Source organism: Melospiza melodia, unplaced genomic scaffold, assembly GCF_035770615.1.
Source record: "Melospiza melodia melodia isolate bMelMel2 unplaced genomic scaffold, bMelMel2.pri scaffold_62, whole genome shotgun sequence".
Classification (NCBI taxonomy): domain Eukaryota; kingdom Metazoa; phylum Chordata; class Aves; order Passeriformes; family Passerellidae; genus Melospiza; species Melospiza melodia.
In genome coordinates this window covers 1,604,553-1,621,510 of record NW_026948801.1, presented here as the reverse complement: position 1 = coordinate 1,621,510, position 16,958 = coordinate 1,604,553, and positions in this window count along the sequence as shown.

The following is a 16,958-nucleotide window of genomic DNA, read 5'->3' as shown; positions in this document are numbered from 1 at the left end:
TCAGTCCAAGCTGGGAGCTTCAATCCAGGGTGCAAACCTGTCTGAGAGCATCTCTGAGTTATGAGATTGATGGGGAAAAGGCAGAGGGGTTGTGACACAGAAAATGCTGCTGGGTTTGTGAAATGAGCAAAGTGAGTCCTTGGCTACAAATGTGGAGCTGGGCTGTGGTGGATGCATCTGCTCTCAGCAGTAGGTGGTGGCATTTTAAGGGAAGCATAAGAAGGTGGTCACCTTCCACCTGAGAAAGTTTAAAGCCCAAAGAAACTCTGAACAGGTCAGAATGACAGACCATCTCTCCTCAGTCTGCATTCATCACCTTGACCCAAGGAACTCACTCTGTTCTCCCTGAGTGTCTCAGATATGCTTATGGTTTGATATCCAAAACTACCAGCAGAGACATGGGGGGAGCTTATAAAGAAAACCTCAAAACTCTTAAAAATTAAAGACCATGTCTGTGTGTTACAGAGGAGGATGTATGGGAAATGGCCTTGATTTTGTTTACAGGTACTTCCCCTAAGTCTTTACTGTCCTTTCTCCATGAACAGGTCTCTGTGTGCAGCCCCAGCAAATGTCCAACAGCAGCTCCATCAGGCATTTCCTCCTGCTGGCATTGGCAGACACGCGGCAGCTGCAGCTCCTGCACTTCTGCCTCTTGCTGGGCATCTCCCTGGCTGCCCTCCTGGGCAACGGCCTCATCATCAGTGCCGTAGCCTGCGGCCACCACCTGCACACGCCCATGTTCTTCTTCCTGCTCAACCTGGCCCTCAGCGACCTGGGCATGATCTGCACCACTGTCCCCAAAGCCATGCACAATTCCCTCTGGCACACCAGGGACATCTCCTACACTGGATGTGCTGCTCAACTCTTTTTCTTTATGTTCTTCATTGGAGCAGAGTTTTATCTGCTGACCATCATGTGCTATGACCGCTACGTGTCCATCTGCAAACCCCTGCACTACGGGACCCTCCTGGGCAGCAGAGCTTGTGCCCACATTGCAGCAGCTGCCTGGGCCAGTGCCTTTCTCTATGCTGTCATGCACACAGCCAATACATTTTCCCTGCCCCTATGCCATGGCAATGCCGTGGGCCAGTTCTTCTGTGAAATCCCACACATCCTCAAGCTCTACTGCTCCAAATCCCAACTCAGAGAAGTGGGACATCTTGCTGTCAGTGCCTGTCTGGTATTCAGTTGTTTTGTGTTCATTGTTTTCTCCTATGTGCAGATCTTCAGGGTTGTGCTGAGGATCCCCTCTGAGCAGGGAAGGCACAAAGCCTTTTCCACCTGCCTCCCTCACCTGGGTGTGCTATCCGTGTTTATAAGCACAGCCACATTTGCCTATTTGAAGCCTCCCAACATTTCCTCCCCATCCCTGGATCTGGCCCTGTCAGTTCTGTACTCAGTGGTGCCTCCAGCCCTGAACCCCCTCATCTACAGCCTGAGGAACCAGGAGCTCAAGGCTGCAGTGTGGACACTGATGACTGCATGCTTTCAAAAACATTAAACTGCTGGGCAATATCTGCATATAACTTGTAATCAAAGTCATCTATGCTACTTCTTTTTTGCTTAAGTGTGGAGGTTCTTTTCCTTTGTTTTATGTTTAAATATAGTCCAGGAAAAATGTCATTGTTTCTGCCATTTCCCTTTTTCTTTTTTTCTCTCCAACTTGCCTGTGGCCACAGACTGTGTCAATGAGGGGCTGAACTCTGGGTGACTTTAAAGTAAATAAAGGAACTCCCAGCCAGAAAACCCAGTTTTCTGCAGAGATGCCCTTTTGTTGCCTTCTCTGGAGCTGCAGCAGCAATGTCTGTGGGCAGAGATGGGGCAGATCAGTGCTGGCCCAGCAGCTGTGGCCAGCAGCAGCAGCACTTGGTGTTGCCAGTGCTGCTGCCGTGGCCCTGCCCTGCTGCCCTGGTGGCCCTGGTGTTGCTGCAGGGCCTGAGTGCTCTCAGGGCCGGGCACAGCCCTGGGGGTGGCAGTGCCGGGGCTGAAGCAGGGACAGGCCATGGGCACTGCTGGGGCAGCGCTGACACCTCAGCCCAGGGCCTGGGGGCTCCAGGCTCCTTGCCCAGGCTCTCTCAAGAACACGGCCAGGCCAATGCTCAGCACAGAAAAGCCCTGTGAGCAGCCCCAGGCTGGCCGTGGGCAGGCTGGGGGCAAACAGCATGGCTGGGGCTCTGCAAGGGCCCTGGGGCAGACGGGAAGGAGCAGCAGAGCAGGGGCTGATCCATCCCCAGTGCGCTGCACAGCCCAGGGCAGCGTCCCAGAGCGTCCTGATGGAGCTGCCAACAACATCCCCCCTCTGCAGCCCTGGCCTCTCCCCCAGCTCACGCAGGTGCCCCATCCTTGCAGGCACAGACACGGCAGCACTGGCTCAGCAGCCCCTGTTTGCATTGCACACAGCAGGGGGAGCACCCCCATGCTGTTGGTGTGGGGACATGAACCTGAGGGGGCACAAATGCCATCAGCCCCTGGGGCCAGCAAGGCCTGGGGGACACCAGGGAAACCACTCAGCTTTGTCCTGGCCTCTGCACTCAGCCAGAAAGTTTGTTCCCATCAGATGGGAGTTTCCTGTGCCACTGCAGACGCTGTTGCTCAGAGACAGCGCTGCCTGGCAGCCACTCCCAAAATGCCCTGAGCATTTCCTTTGCTTCACCTTTGCTTTCTTTACTCTTCCTGATACAAATTTCTTCTAATTCCCCACCCCAGGGGACCCAGAACTCAACACAGCACTCGAGGTGCTGCCCAACCAGTGCCCAGCACAGGGGAAGAATCCCTGCCCTGCTCCTGCTGGCCACACCATTCCTGATCCAGCCCAGGAGCCATTGGCCTTCTTGCCCACCTGGGCACACTGCTGGCTCATGTCCAGCCTGCTGTCCATCAGTCCCTGCAGGTCCCTTTCTGCCTGGCTGCTCTCCAGCCACTCTGTCCCCAGCCTGTAGTGCTGCATGGGTTGTTGTGGCCAAAGTGCAGGACCCGGCACTTGGACTTGTTAAACCTCACCTTGTTGGATTTGGGCCCTGGATCCAGCCTGTCCAGGGCCCTGTGCAGTGCCCTCCTACCTCCATCCTCCATCAGATCCAAACTCACACCCAGTTTGGTGTCATCTGCAGATTTGCTGATGTTGGACACAATCCCCTCATCCAGACCATTCCATGCAGACATTGGAATCCACGCTGGCTGGCTCTGACCCCTCGGCCATCCTGTGGGTGCCCTGTGATGGCACTCAGGGTGATCTGTTCCATAACCTTGCTGGGCACCCAGGTCAGGCTGACAGGCCTGGAGTTCCCCAGATCCTCCTTCCCGCCTTTCTTGGGGATGGGCTCACACTGGCACCTCCAGACCTCTGGGCCCTCCCTGCTGAGCCAGCACTGATGGTTAATAATGGAGAGCAGCCTGGGGAGCTCATCCACCAGCTCCCACATCCCCTTGGGATGGATCCCATCTCCTCCAATAGACACCTGTGAGCATCTGAGTGGCTCAGCAGGTCCCCAGCTGCTTCCTTCTGGATTCCAGGGGCTGTTCTGCTCCCTGTGCCCATCCACCAGCTCAGAACACTTTTCTTGAGGACAACTTGACTTATTCTTGAAAACTGAGGCAAAGAAGGGGTTAAGTACCTTAGCCTTTCCCTCATATTTGGTAACCACATCTCCCCTAATAATGAATGGAGACTGTCCTTGTACCTTGTTTTGCCATTAATGTACTTATAGAAACATTTTTATTATTCTTCACAGATGTGGCCTGGTTAAGTCTTAAGCTTTCACCTGTCTAATTTTCATTTTGCATGAGCTAACAACATCCTTAAACATATCCTGAGATACCTACCTCTCTGTCCGAAGGTGATGCACGTTCTGTTTTGCCCCAAGTTCCCGCAAAAGGCCCATCACATACAGAATGTCACCTGTTGGGTAAAGTACGCCTCAGAGGAGGAAAATACAAGAGTCTATAAATTAAAAGAGGGAAAGAAAGCTAGTAAAGTAAATGAAGAAAAGGCTGGGAAGGCTAACAAAATCTGGGACCTCCTTGACCCCTTACTTCCTCCTACCCTTGCAGTACCTCAAATCCTTCCTCCAATTCCTCTTGCTGTGGAACCAATTCCTCCTCCTCTCCCAGCTGTCATTCCTTTACCACCTCCTAACCCAGTTATACCTCCAACACCTTCCCCTCTACCCTCTCCTTACTCTCTTTACCCTTCACTACCGTCCCCTTACCTCTGCCATCTCATGCACCCCTAATTCACCAGCAAGTTCCTGCTTTGCCTCCCCCACCACAAATGAGAAGCCAAACAACATCTCAGAATCTCATGCCCAAGAGTGAAGTTAACCAGTCAGCCTCCACAGCTGATGTTGTAACACCCGGTCCAAAGTGGGTAAAGTGGAAAAATTGTTCCCCCTCGGAGAAGTTCCCATGGGCAGGGTGGCCAGTGAGATTGGATTTGTAAATGCTCCCTTGACTGCATCCAAATTTAGAAATTTTAAGAAAGAATTGCAAAATTTAGTGGAAGACCCAGTAGGAATAGCAAATCAAATTAATCCATTTTTAGCCCCCAATATTTATACATGGGGAGAATTGGACTCCACCTTTAACATCCTATTTTCCCCAGAAAAGACTCGATTAATAAGAACTGCAGGAATGAAAATTTGGGAGCAAGACAACCAACCCAGGCCCCCAGGTGACAAAAAAAATGCCTTTAGTGGAGCCTGACTGGGACTCTAATCAAGAAGAGGGGAGAAGGAACATGAGAGATTACAGGTCCCTGATGACCAGAGGGATAAAAGAATCAGTCCCTAGAGGGAGTAATACCAGGTTAGCGTTTGACGGCACCCAGGAACAAGATGAGACCCCAGCACCATGGCTTAATAGGCTAAAGCAAAACTTCCAGATTTACTCTGATGTTGACCCAGACAGCCCAGAGGGCCAATCTTGGGTTCCCTGCAGTCGGGGATGACCCCAAGAATCCTTTTTTCTCAGCCTGATGCTTCCAAGAAGGAGTCTGAATTCTTCGGCTCTGGTTTCCAAGGTTGTTTATTGTTTCTTATCTATAACATTTTTTCTCTGGCCTGCCAAGATGTTTTTAGCAGGTCAGACAGAGGCACACTCCCCATCCCAGGGCTGGTGTCTATATACTATGAACTATGTGTACTTTATTTATCATTATTTCCCAATACCTATCACCTATGTTAGACAGTCTACTTCTACTCTAAACCAATCCTAAAATGCCACCATCACCAAGAACATGGAGACTAAGAAGAAGAAGGAAGAAGAATAGGACAACACCCAAGTCCCTCCATCTTGCCTCCTAGACCTCTATATAAAAATCCCCAAAATACCATTTTATACCCTGTGACAGATTCATTATCATTCTACTTAAATTTTGTGACTTGTAATTCTTCATACAAGGGTGGTAATTTGCTCCATGGGTTAAGATCAAAATCCCAGGCATCTTTGGCTTCCTGCCAGGACTCCCCAGCCCCCTGCCAGGGATCCCCAGCCCCTTGCCAGGGGCACATGTCCTCCAGGGCACCCAGAGGTGTGTCCTGGGTTCCGACAGGCCAAGTCCTTCTCGAGATACAATTTGTCACTACATCCTGGCAAGATATCAGATGAAAGTTAGAAAGAATAGAGGACTGGCAGGAAAAAAGTATTAATGAACTGCTATGAGAAGCCATAAGAGTATATATAGGAAGAGAAGAAGAAAAGACAAAAAATTAAAATTATGGCAGCCATAGCCAGAGAAAGTGTGGGAGTCAGTAGAAATACACGCCAGTAGAACCACTTAGAAGAGACAAAGGTTTTATTGGACCAAAAGTGGCTAGGGCTCTACTCAGTGACAAATATTGTTATTGCTGTGGAGAGAAAGGACACCTAAAGAGAAATTGTAAGAAACTCCACTTAGATGAAGCCATAGCCTGGGAGCAAGAAACTCTAGAGAACATCTTAAGAAGAGATGAGAAATATGCGGAATAGGGGTGTCAGGGGTTGTATGCCCTGGGGAATTTAATGAATCATCTGGAAGAGCCCTTTGTAAATTTTGAGATTGGTCCCCAGAATGATGAATTTGAAGTTTTAGTTGATACCAGAGAAGACAAGTCATGTGTGACTAAAATACCAACAGGAATCACAGTCAGTATAAAGGTCTGCAAAGTATGAGAGGCCAAAGGAGAACCATTGGAGGCCCAGATTATAGAAGATGTAGAAATTAGAGGAAATTCAAGAGAGCTAAGTTCATTTACATCCCCAAGTTATGTTGCGATTTATTAGGATATGATTTACAAATCAAATTGGGAATTGGAGTAATGCCAAAAGAAGGAAAAATGGTAGTACAAATAATGGTCTTAACTAAGGGAGACATGGATGAAATCAACCCAAACGTGTGGGTGGGGGAGGGAAAAATTGGTTGTTTGAATATTCCACCAATAGAAGTAGAGCTGCAGAAAGACATCTCCCCCATTCGGGTAAGGCAGTATCCAATTTCCCCAGAGGGAAAGAAAGGACCAGCCCCAGTAACTGACCAGCTATTAAAGGAAGGATTCAAGCACCATGCATGTCTCCACATAATACTCCCATACAAGCAGTGAGAAAAGCTGATGGAAGGTATCAATTACTACAAGATTCAAGGGAAGTTAATAAAAGAACGGTTGCGAGGCACCCGGTAGTACCAAACCTGTACACCCTTTTAAGCCAAGTACCTAAGGAGCATGCATGGGTCTCTGTCATGGATTTAAAGGATGACTTCTGGGCATGTCCCCTGGCTGAAGAGTGTCGGAAGTGGTTTGCCTTTGAATGGGAGGACATTTAAAAGAAAACAGCAACAAAGGTGGACACATCTTCCCTAGGGGTTTAAAGAACCCCCAACCTCTTTGGCAAGCTCTAGAAGAAGTCCTAGAACAGTTTAAACCTGAGAATGGGGGACGTATTTTACAATACATTGATGATTTACTTGTATCTGGGCGAGAACAAGACAAAGTTAGAAGTTCCAGTGTACTAGCATCTAAATTTCTTATGGGAAAAAGAGCCTAAAAGTATCACAAAAGAAACTGCAATTTGTGGAACAAGAAGTAACATATCTAGGACATATAATGGGCCAAGGGTATAAAAAGTCAAGCCCCAAGAGATTTTTGGGAATTCCGTCCATCCCTGCCCCAAAGACCACAAGAGACGTTAGAAAATTACTAGGTTTGTTTGGGTATTGCAGATTATGGCTTGATCAGTGTACTAAAAGTGTTAAATTTCCATATGACAAATTGATAGACTCAGAGCCTGGAATTTGGACCTCAAGTGAAGATGAACAGCTTCGGAATCTGAAAATTAAATTGTCCTCTGCCCCTGTACTGAGCCTATCATACCTTATAAATAACTTTGACCTATTGGTAAACGTGGAAGAGGGGACAGTTTGCAGAGTCCTTACACCGGATTGGGGAGGATGCAGGAAGCGGTCGCATCTCTCTCCAAGTTACCAGATCCAGTAGCCAGAGGGTGGCCAGCTTGTGTGCAAGTGATAGCAGCAACAGCCACCCCAATAGAAGACACACAGAAACTAACCTGAAAGGGGAAGATCCAGGTTCATACCCCACACAATGTAAAAGCTGTTTTAAGTCACAAGGCCCCTCAGTGGCTAACCGACACCCAAATACTAGAGTATGAAGTCGTCCGAATAAGTACCAAGGGCCTTGAATGTGTCACTTCAAAATGTTTGAATCCAGCCCAGTTCCTCACGGGAAAGCTGTTAACAGACCTGGAGCATGATTGTTTAGAAATTATTGAAATGCAGACTAAAGTGAGAGAAGATTTTGAAAAAGGGAGAGAGAAGATTTAGAAAAATTGTCCCATATGGGACAATTTTATTTACAGAGGGATCATCACAAATGGTAGCCAGTAAACAGGTCTCAGGGTATGCAATCATAGATGGGCAGAACATGCAAGTTGAGGAAAAGGGAAAGCTACCCTCAAATTGGTGTGCCCGGTGCTGTGAAATCTGTGCCCTGAAGAGAGGGCTAGATTTACTAGAAAAAGACAAAAGAACAATCTATACTGACTCCCAGTACGCATTTGGGATTGCCCATACATTTGGAAAAACATGGGAAGAACAGGGGTACCTTAATTCTAAAGGCAAAAATTTAATACATTAAGAGCTAAAAGAATTCGTAATACAGTCCCTGAGGAAACCAACAGAGATAGCCAAAGTTCACATAGAAGGACATCAAAAAGGGGACATGCTTAAATGAAAGGAAATTTATTAGCTGATCAAGTAGTGAAAGAAGTAGCCTTGGAAAAAGGTAGTCCAATTAAAATTCTTAAGATAGAAGGAACACCTAGTGGGGAAAAAACAGAGGAAAGACCCACCTTTGATGAGAAAGAATTAAGAGAGTTAGAAAAGATGAGAGGACAGCAAAAAGAAAATGGAGAATGGTGGACCCCTGACGGACAGCAAATTTTAAATAAAGCTCCAGCCCAAAAGGTGATGACATTGTATCAACTCCAAAAAGGAGTTGACCCATTGGGGAATACAAGGATTATGTGACCCCTTTCCAAGGGATCAAATGTGCATGGGAGTACGTACCATAAGAAAGGCAGTTACCAGGGGATGTTTAACTTGCCAAAAAATCAATCAGAAATTAATGAGAAGAGTACTGTCTGATCTGGGGTAAGAGAGTTGGCCTTGCGGCCGTTCCAGAGGGTGCAGGTAGACATCGCAGAAATGTCCCCTGTCCAGGGACACAGACACTTATTAGTGACCGTGGATCACCTCACCCATTGGGTAGAGGCGTTCCTGACCAAAACAGAGACAGCCCAAGCAGCCACAAAAGCAATCCTAGAAAACATCATTCCCCAATATGGGTTGATAAATAATGTCGATTCTGACCAAGGTCCACATTTTGCTGCCAAAGTCTTACAACAAGTTGTTGAAGCCCTGGGAATGAAATGGAGGTTGCACAGCCCATTGGCATCCCCAGAGCCCCAGAAGAGTAGAAAGAATGAATAAAACCATCAAAAACACGTTAACTAAATTAGTTACAGAAACCCAGATGAATTGGCTTAAATGTCTACCCTTAGCACTGTTACAAATTACAACAAGGCCTCAAACAGGTATAAGAGTCTCACCTTATGAAATGATGTTAGGACTCCCCTTCTTGACAACCCCGTAAAGCATGGGAATTTATCCAGAAGGAGAGACAGCCACCCAAAAATAGGTAAAGGCCATAGGAAGGAGTTCAAAGATCTTAGGAAAAAGGGCTATGTCCTTCAAACCTCTCCCTTAGACACTAAGGGACATAACATCAATCCAGGAGACTGGGTGTTAGGTAAATCATGGAACTCTGCACCTTTTACCTCTAAGTTTGAAGGCCCTTTTCAGGTCCTACTCACCACCAATACAGCCATACAACCCAAGAGAAGGGGTGGACACATATAACCCAGACTAAAGGACCTGCACCACCTCCCACTGAAGAGACAAAACCAACCACATCCCCTACTAAGCTTTCTAATGAATGGATTGTGACTAATCACTCAGACAATCTAAAGCTAACCCTCCAGAGGAGACCTAAAGACTACTGGAGACTGTCTATAGTCAAAAACTTGTTAAGAACTGTTTAAATAATCAAAACTTGTTAAGAACTGTTAAAAATTGCAGTTAATGTTATTTATATTTTACTTTTGAGTTTGAAAAGTAGATACTTTCCTGTTGCATTTATTATTAGTTAGTGTTTATTAATGAATGTACAGTTTTTAGTTTGTGTTGGAGCCTTTGTTTGTTTCAGCGCATATTGTGATTTTATAGGATTAGGCATAAGAGTAAATAACTCGTTATTTGTTTGGAGTATTTTTTCTATCATTTTGGATATTGATAATTCTTAAAGTCATCTGACCATTGAGTTCAAGGTTTTTAGGTCATGTTTTTGTGTGAAAAAGTTTAAATACCCCAGTTAACTCCAATCTTAGTGTACAAAGCAATCTCCTATAAAACATCCCTCAGGGCAAAAATAAATTAGTAAAGAAAAGTCAAATGTGTTGACACTGAGAGAATAAAAACTCTGTATTAAAACCAACGAGCTCTTCTGTAGGAGAAAAGCATAACCAGGAGGCAAGGCTGGGTGAGTCTACATTCCGCCTAAAAACAGCCACTCCAATCACTGGGTGCAGCTCAGTAGTTGCAGAGTTTAGGGGAATGCCTCATACCAGACTCCTGGGAATGCTCTTAGTGATCTTACTGGTTAACATCACACTGGGAAGTCAGAAGAGCCCATGTGCTAAATGTTACTACCTCCTTTACAGAGGGGAAGAAACCGGATCTTTAATACGAGTACATACAAATTTAAACTTAAACTGTGTCAATCTCTCTCTGTTAGCAACCTGTCAAGGGCACAGGAAGACTTATTGGATTTCACAAAATATAGAATGACTGCAATGACTGCTTGGGAAGCATCCTATAGGAGATGCTTGGCTTTGCTTTGAACATAAGTCCAATCAAAAAGGCACAGCAAACTTAATAAAAGAGAAAGAAGTAACAACATCAGTAAATGAGAAAGAAGACCTAGAAACATCTCATGGGAAAAACTTGTTCATAGATTTAGTGGAAAAGATCAGGAAAGAGTTACATTTAACTTATTGCTGGATCTGTGGAAATACACAAATGGCCGAAGTCTGGCCTTGGGAAGGGATCAGCTTAAGACCAATAGAAATATTAAAATGGACACAAACAAGACAAAAGGTACCAGCTATTGGACAAAGAGGAAAAGAATGGTGGGAATTGAAGTCTAAAATAATTGGAGAAGAGTAGTGTATATCTACGAAAGGGAAAATGTATAAAATGTATAAATTTATAAAACCCCAGTAGGAGAAATATCCTGTAAGAGATATTTAAAAATAAAATATCCAGTAGCTGGGTAGGTCCCTAGAGAACGCAATAAATACTGGAAGTATTATTTATTACTTCTATATTGGAAAAATAAATATTATTAATTAAATAATAAACAATACCATTTTAATTTATTAATTTTAATTTCCATTAAATAATGAATATTATTAATTTATTAAAATATTATTTATTAAATAATAAGTAATATTAATTTTTAAAATACTTTTAATATTATAATCATAAAATAATATTTATATATATTAATGTTATATGTAATATTAATATTATATATTATAATATATATTATATTGTTATTATATATATAATAATATTGATTAATATTCATAATATATAATATATATTATTATATTATGTATATAATATATATTCTATTATATATTTAATAATATATAATATATATACTAATATATATTAAAATTATATAATATGTATTATGTATTATATAATATATATATTATATAAAATAATATTATTCATATATAATATCTATAATTATATATATTATATAATATATATATAATATATTAATTAATATTATTAACATTAATTATATATTAGTTTTATATAAGTTATATATAATAATATTATTTAATGATAAATATAGAATCATTATATATAATATAATATAATATAATATAATATAATATAATATAATATAATATAATATAATATAATATAATATAATATAATATAATATATACAATATATGTTATATATTAAGTAATAATAATAATAATGATAATAATAGTATTAGTAATAATAATAATAATTTAAAATAATAAATTTAACACTAAAAATCCATTGGGAAGAAAGAAACCGGGTGTATCTACCAAGAAGGATCTAAACTCCATGAGTGTACTGGAAAAGGAATAAATAAAGGATTAAATAAAGGAATAAATAAAGTAATAAATAAAGGAATAAATAAAGGAATAAAAGGAATAGACCCATTCTGGGGACTGAGAGAAATATCCAACTACTGGGAATTTCCAATGACTATCAGTGATGCTTCCTGGAAAGCTCCAGAAAACCGGGTTTGGATATGTGGGAATGTGGCTTACACTGAATTACCCGGGGAGCGGAGCAGCACTTGCACTATCAGAATTATTAAAGCGTCATTTTTCTTACTCCCAAGAGTATGGATTGAACCAAGGGGTCCCAGTATGTGATTATTTCAGCTAATCTAGCTGACCAAAAAGAAACTTAATTGAAATTGGAGGAACACAGACACGGAAAAACACAGTATGGACCCCCCAGGAAATAATTTGCACTCATGGATCGGCGACCCGGGCTCAAGATGGGTCCTGGGGACACCGGACCCCAATTTATACGGGGTTAAATCGGATTCTGAGATTACAGGCAGTACTAGAGATGATATCGAAGCAAACCTCTCTAGCTTTAGACCACAAAAATGACCAACTATCCCAGACTAGAACTGTAGTGTATCAAATCAGTAGCAGTAGATTATTTATTAGCTGATGATGGAAGCGTATGTGGAAAATTTAACTCCTCTGAGTGCTGCTTAGAAATAGATGACTGCAGTGAAGTCATTGGAAATATCTCAAAGGAAATCTGGAAGTTAGCTTATGTTGGAACACAAGAGTGGACCCCTACATTCGATACCAGCTGGTGGGACACTTTCTGGTCATTAAAATACTGGTAGGGAAAAAAAACCTTTTTCATCTTATGTGAAATTGCTGGTTTGATCCTCCTACCTTGCATGCTCCCCTGTATAATCCGAGTTGTAACATCTGCTGTACAAGCAAGTGTAATGATACCAAGAGAGCTTAATAAGAAAAAAGTAAAAGTAATCATGATAATGAATGATCAAGAACATCAAGATGCCAAGCAAATTCACAACCAATATTAAAAATTGTACTTTCAAGAAGAAGTAATTGCTAAATGATGCAGGCTTGAGCCCAGTCAAACAATTAGAGGGGAAAATTGTAGAGAATCAATTGTTAAAGGAGTTGATATAAAGTTCATTGTTAAAGGAGTTAATAAAAAGTTCCAATGTTATTTATAGATTGTTTGTTGAATGTTTAATAGTTATGTCAACTTCCAATGCTAGTTAAAGGATTTATAATTACTTAAATCCCCTCACTGTCAGGTGTTCCCCCCACTGCTCCTGTCAGCGTTCAGAAGCACATAATCACGAGAATGATTCTATGCAGGTGCTTTTATTGAAGAGCTCTGGGTGTCAGGGGTACAAACACAAATCTGTCTCCGACATGCATTCAGGACAAACATGTTTTTATAGTCAATCCTTATATAACTTAAATGTTAATTATTAAACTTATATTGTTCTATTGTATACATAGATTTCAGCCAAGCATGGGCTCATCATGACCTCCCCCTCAAACATCTAACATAGTTTCTCAGAATTCTTCTTATGATTATAGAATAATTGTATCTAATTACTAAACAATCATCACATCTAACAATTATATCTTTTATCATATACTGCTTACACAGGTGCAAATTCACATGATCTGGCAAACACAAAGCCTAACATTTCCAGAGTCTATTTTTAACATTTTTCTACGGCCCCACTAAGTCTAGCTTCTTTCTAATTCCCCAAATTTCATGATTTTAGAATCTTTTACTATCATTCCCACTCCCATCTAAGTTGTTGAACCGTCCAACACCATAAAGAAGAGGACTGTGTCAGATAATAACCAAATATGAAAATCCCAGAAGACATAACAGAAAAGAATGACCTAACGAAAACCCCTAGAACAACAAGCCACCATGTAAATGAAGAATTAAATTAATGCCTCTAACCAGAGAAAACATAAGACAACATCAGGACCGTGGCCAGAGCTTTTTGCCTTTGTCACCCTAACCAGAACGGGCCAAGAGCAGTGGAGGGACCATGGACCTGAAACCAACAGTGCCTACCCAGAGACTCTTGAAAGGAGAGAAAACCCAGCCAAGCCAGGCCTTGCTCAGCACTGCAGTTCCCTGCCCAGAGCCTTGGGCTCCCTGCAATCCTGCCCTCAAGGATCTGCTCTCACCAGGCCCTGGGCAGCCTTTGGCACTCCCTGCCCTCCCTGGGGCCCAGCCATGCTCCAAGGCACTTGGAGTTTTGCTGCTGACTCCTTGAGCAGCTCCTTCAGCCTTCCCTGCGTGCCTGAGGCTCCTGGAGCCAGCCCCAAATCCAGCGTGGGGCTGATTAAAATACAGAAAGCCCTCAGGAGCTCTTTGTCTCCCTTCCATTGTCATCCAGTCTCCAGGGCTTGTGCAGGGATTGGAGTCGGTTTGGAGTTCTCTTCAGGAGGGAGATTCCAAAGTGCACATCAGGATTTTTGGTTTTAGTCAAGGAAATATTTTTTTATTTTTATTTCAGAGAATAGGGGACAGAAGCATTCCTCAGGTGATCTTGATGCTGAATGTCTCCTTAGGAGGTCTGGGCAGGGAGAAGAATGAGCCCCTTGCAGGCTGAGCCTGTTTGGACAAGCTGTTCCTCACCCCAAACCTCACCATATCTCACATCACAAAACATGAAAAAAATTTAAGCATTTTTCCTTCTAAATAAAATTTAATTAAGTAACAAAATTATATTTATATTATTCTAGTTATGATAGTATTATTCAATATTTTACTACCTAATTTTTATATTTATATTTAAAAATCAATGCTATTTTAGCAACCAAAAAAGTTATTTCTCATTAGTTCAAAGTAAACACAATACGGTTCATTAATTAATTAAGCTTTATTGGCCATTTATTTCTTCCTCTTTACGGTAACTAATATTTGTAGTCCTTTTGGCACCATTTTTATAAACTTTTTCTCCAATAGGGTCAAGGGGCAGCACTTTGGAGTCCCTGCAGACATTTCTGGGGCCCTTTTGGGGGAGTTTTGGTTCTAGAGAGGGAATTCAGGGAGAACTTGAGGGTCTGGAGGAAACTCTAGGGAGCCGGGTGGGCACTTGGAGGGGCACTCAGGGATTCTGAGGGACAGTTCGGGGCGCGGGGCAGCACTTGGGGGTCCAGGGGGGCCCTTGGAGGTCAGGGAGGGGAATTTGGGGCCCTTCGGGGTCCGGGCGGGCCCTTGGGGGACTCCAACGGGGCGCTCAGGGGAGCAGGGGGTGATGGGAATTGTAAGCGCGGGTATCGAAGGGTTAAACGGGGTCGCGGAGCATCACGGGAGTTCTAGGCGCAGCTGCAATGGCTCTCGGTGGGGCGCGGAGCATGATGGGAGCTGTAGTCCCGGAAGTGGTTCAAACACGATGTTTGGAGGTCCGGGAAGGCTCCTGGGGCACACTTTTGTGTCCAAGCCTCGACTTGACGACCTCGGGGGAACTTAAATGGTTTGGGAGCACTTGCAAGGATCTCTGGGTGTTCCAACCGGGCTCCTTAGAGCTCGGGACACGGCAGTATTTTTTGGCGCGGGACTGTTCTGAGGGGCTCTGGGGCCGCGGGAGATGAGAGGAGATGAATTCCCAGAAGTGGCTGTACCAGGCATCTGTGGGGTTGGGAGCACTCAGGGGATCCGGGGACGCTTTTGTCCGGAATGGGCGCTGAGGGGGCACTGAAGGATACTGGAGGGTCTGGCGGACACTTAGGGAACAGATGGGGGCGGATCCCGGGGTTCTGTGGAGCGCGGGGCCTGACGGGCTTGTAGTCCCGGCTGCAATGGTGCTATACCCAGCCACGGAGCATGATGGGAGTTGTAGTCAAAAATAAAAGATGGCGTCCATCGAGGTACCGCCCCCAGGCCCAGATCTCTGGCGCTGATAGGCTGCTGGAAGTGATGGGCAGGAGCCTCGGCAAATGGTATGGGGAGGAGGCGGGAAGAGCCCATGCACCAGCCTCCACTCCATCCCAGTACAGCCCATTTCAACCCAAGTAGAACCCAGTACAAACCCAGTACCCCTCCAATCCCTCCCAGTACAGCCCAGTCCCTCCCAATACACCTGAGTTTCTTCCCTGTCCCTTTCAGTTTCCCCCCAGTGTCATGCACAGGATGCACCAGTGTACCCAGCCTTCGCCGCAATGTCCCCAGTGTCCCCAGTATCGCTAAGTATCACTCCCAGTATATCCTGGTACCTTCCAGTATGTCCCAGTGTACCCTCAGTGTCCATCCCAATCCACCCAGATTCCCCCTCAGCATTCCTTGAGTCCCCAGTTTTCCCCAGTCCTCCCCAGTGTCACTCCCAGTACATCCCAGTGTCTCCCACTGTGTTCCCAGTGTTCCCAGTATGTCCCAGTCCTCCCCAGTGTTTCCAAGGACAGTTTCATTTCTCTCGGTGGCCGTGGCAGCCAAACCCAGCAGTGGGGTCAGTGCAGTGCCCATGGCCACAGCCCCTTGCAGGGCCCAGTGCAGCTTGGGCTGATGATCCACCCTCACAGCTGGCCCAGGGCAGCTCTGCAGTGCCTTTGGTGGCACCTGGGGCTGGCACACACCTGAGCAGTGTGTCTGTTTGCAGTGGGGAAACTCAGCAGTTTGAGATTGCTTCAAAAAACCCTAAAAATGTGAAAAGCCCTCTTAGGCTGGGTGCAGCCAGCTCTGCAAGCACATCAGGGCCCAGGGCAGTGAGGACAGACAGGATGGGGCTGGGCAATGTGGAGCAAGGTTGTCCACACTGGGTCAGAGCTCCAGGCATAGCTTCTGTGGGCAGGCCAGAGCTGCTGAGGAGAGACCCTGGGTCAATATCAATCACAGAATGCTGCAATCAACTCTGCTCTAAAGAGAAATTTAATCAAAGACACCCTTTAAAATAGGAATGTATATTTTATTACTGCTCTTTGAAATCTTTCTTCATAACTGGACTAGGAAAACTTTAATGACCCTCTCAGGGCTTTGCTGTTGTTTACATCAGACTCAGTCCTTGAGAGTGTCTTCAAATAACTTCTCAATAACATAGAGTTAAATTTAAACTCCAAATTTTCTTGGAGTTTTAATGGGTCCCACTGAGGGACACCACTGGGAAAGTGTCCCCAGGTTCCAGGGAGACCAGAACACTGGAGGCAGTGATGGCAGCTGGGGACAAACAAGGCAAAGGTGTCTCTGGTGCTGAGCAAAGCTGGATGTGTTTGAGGAATGCAAAGGGCCCAGGCCTGAGCCCCAGTCCCTGGCCAGGCAG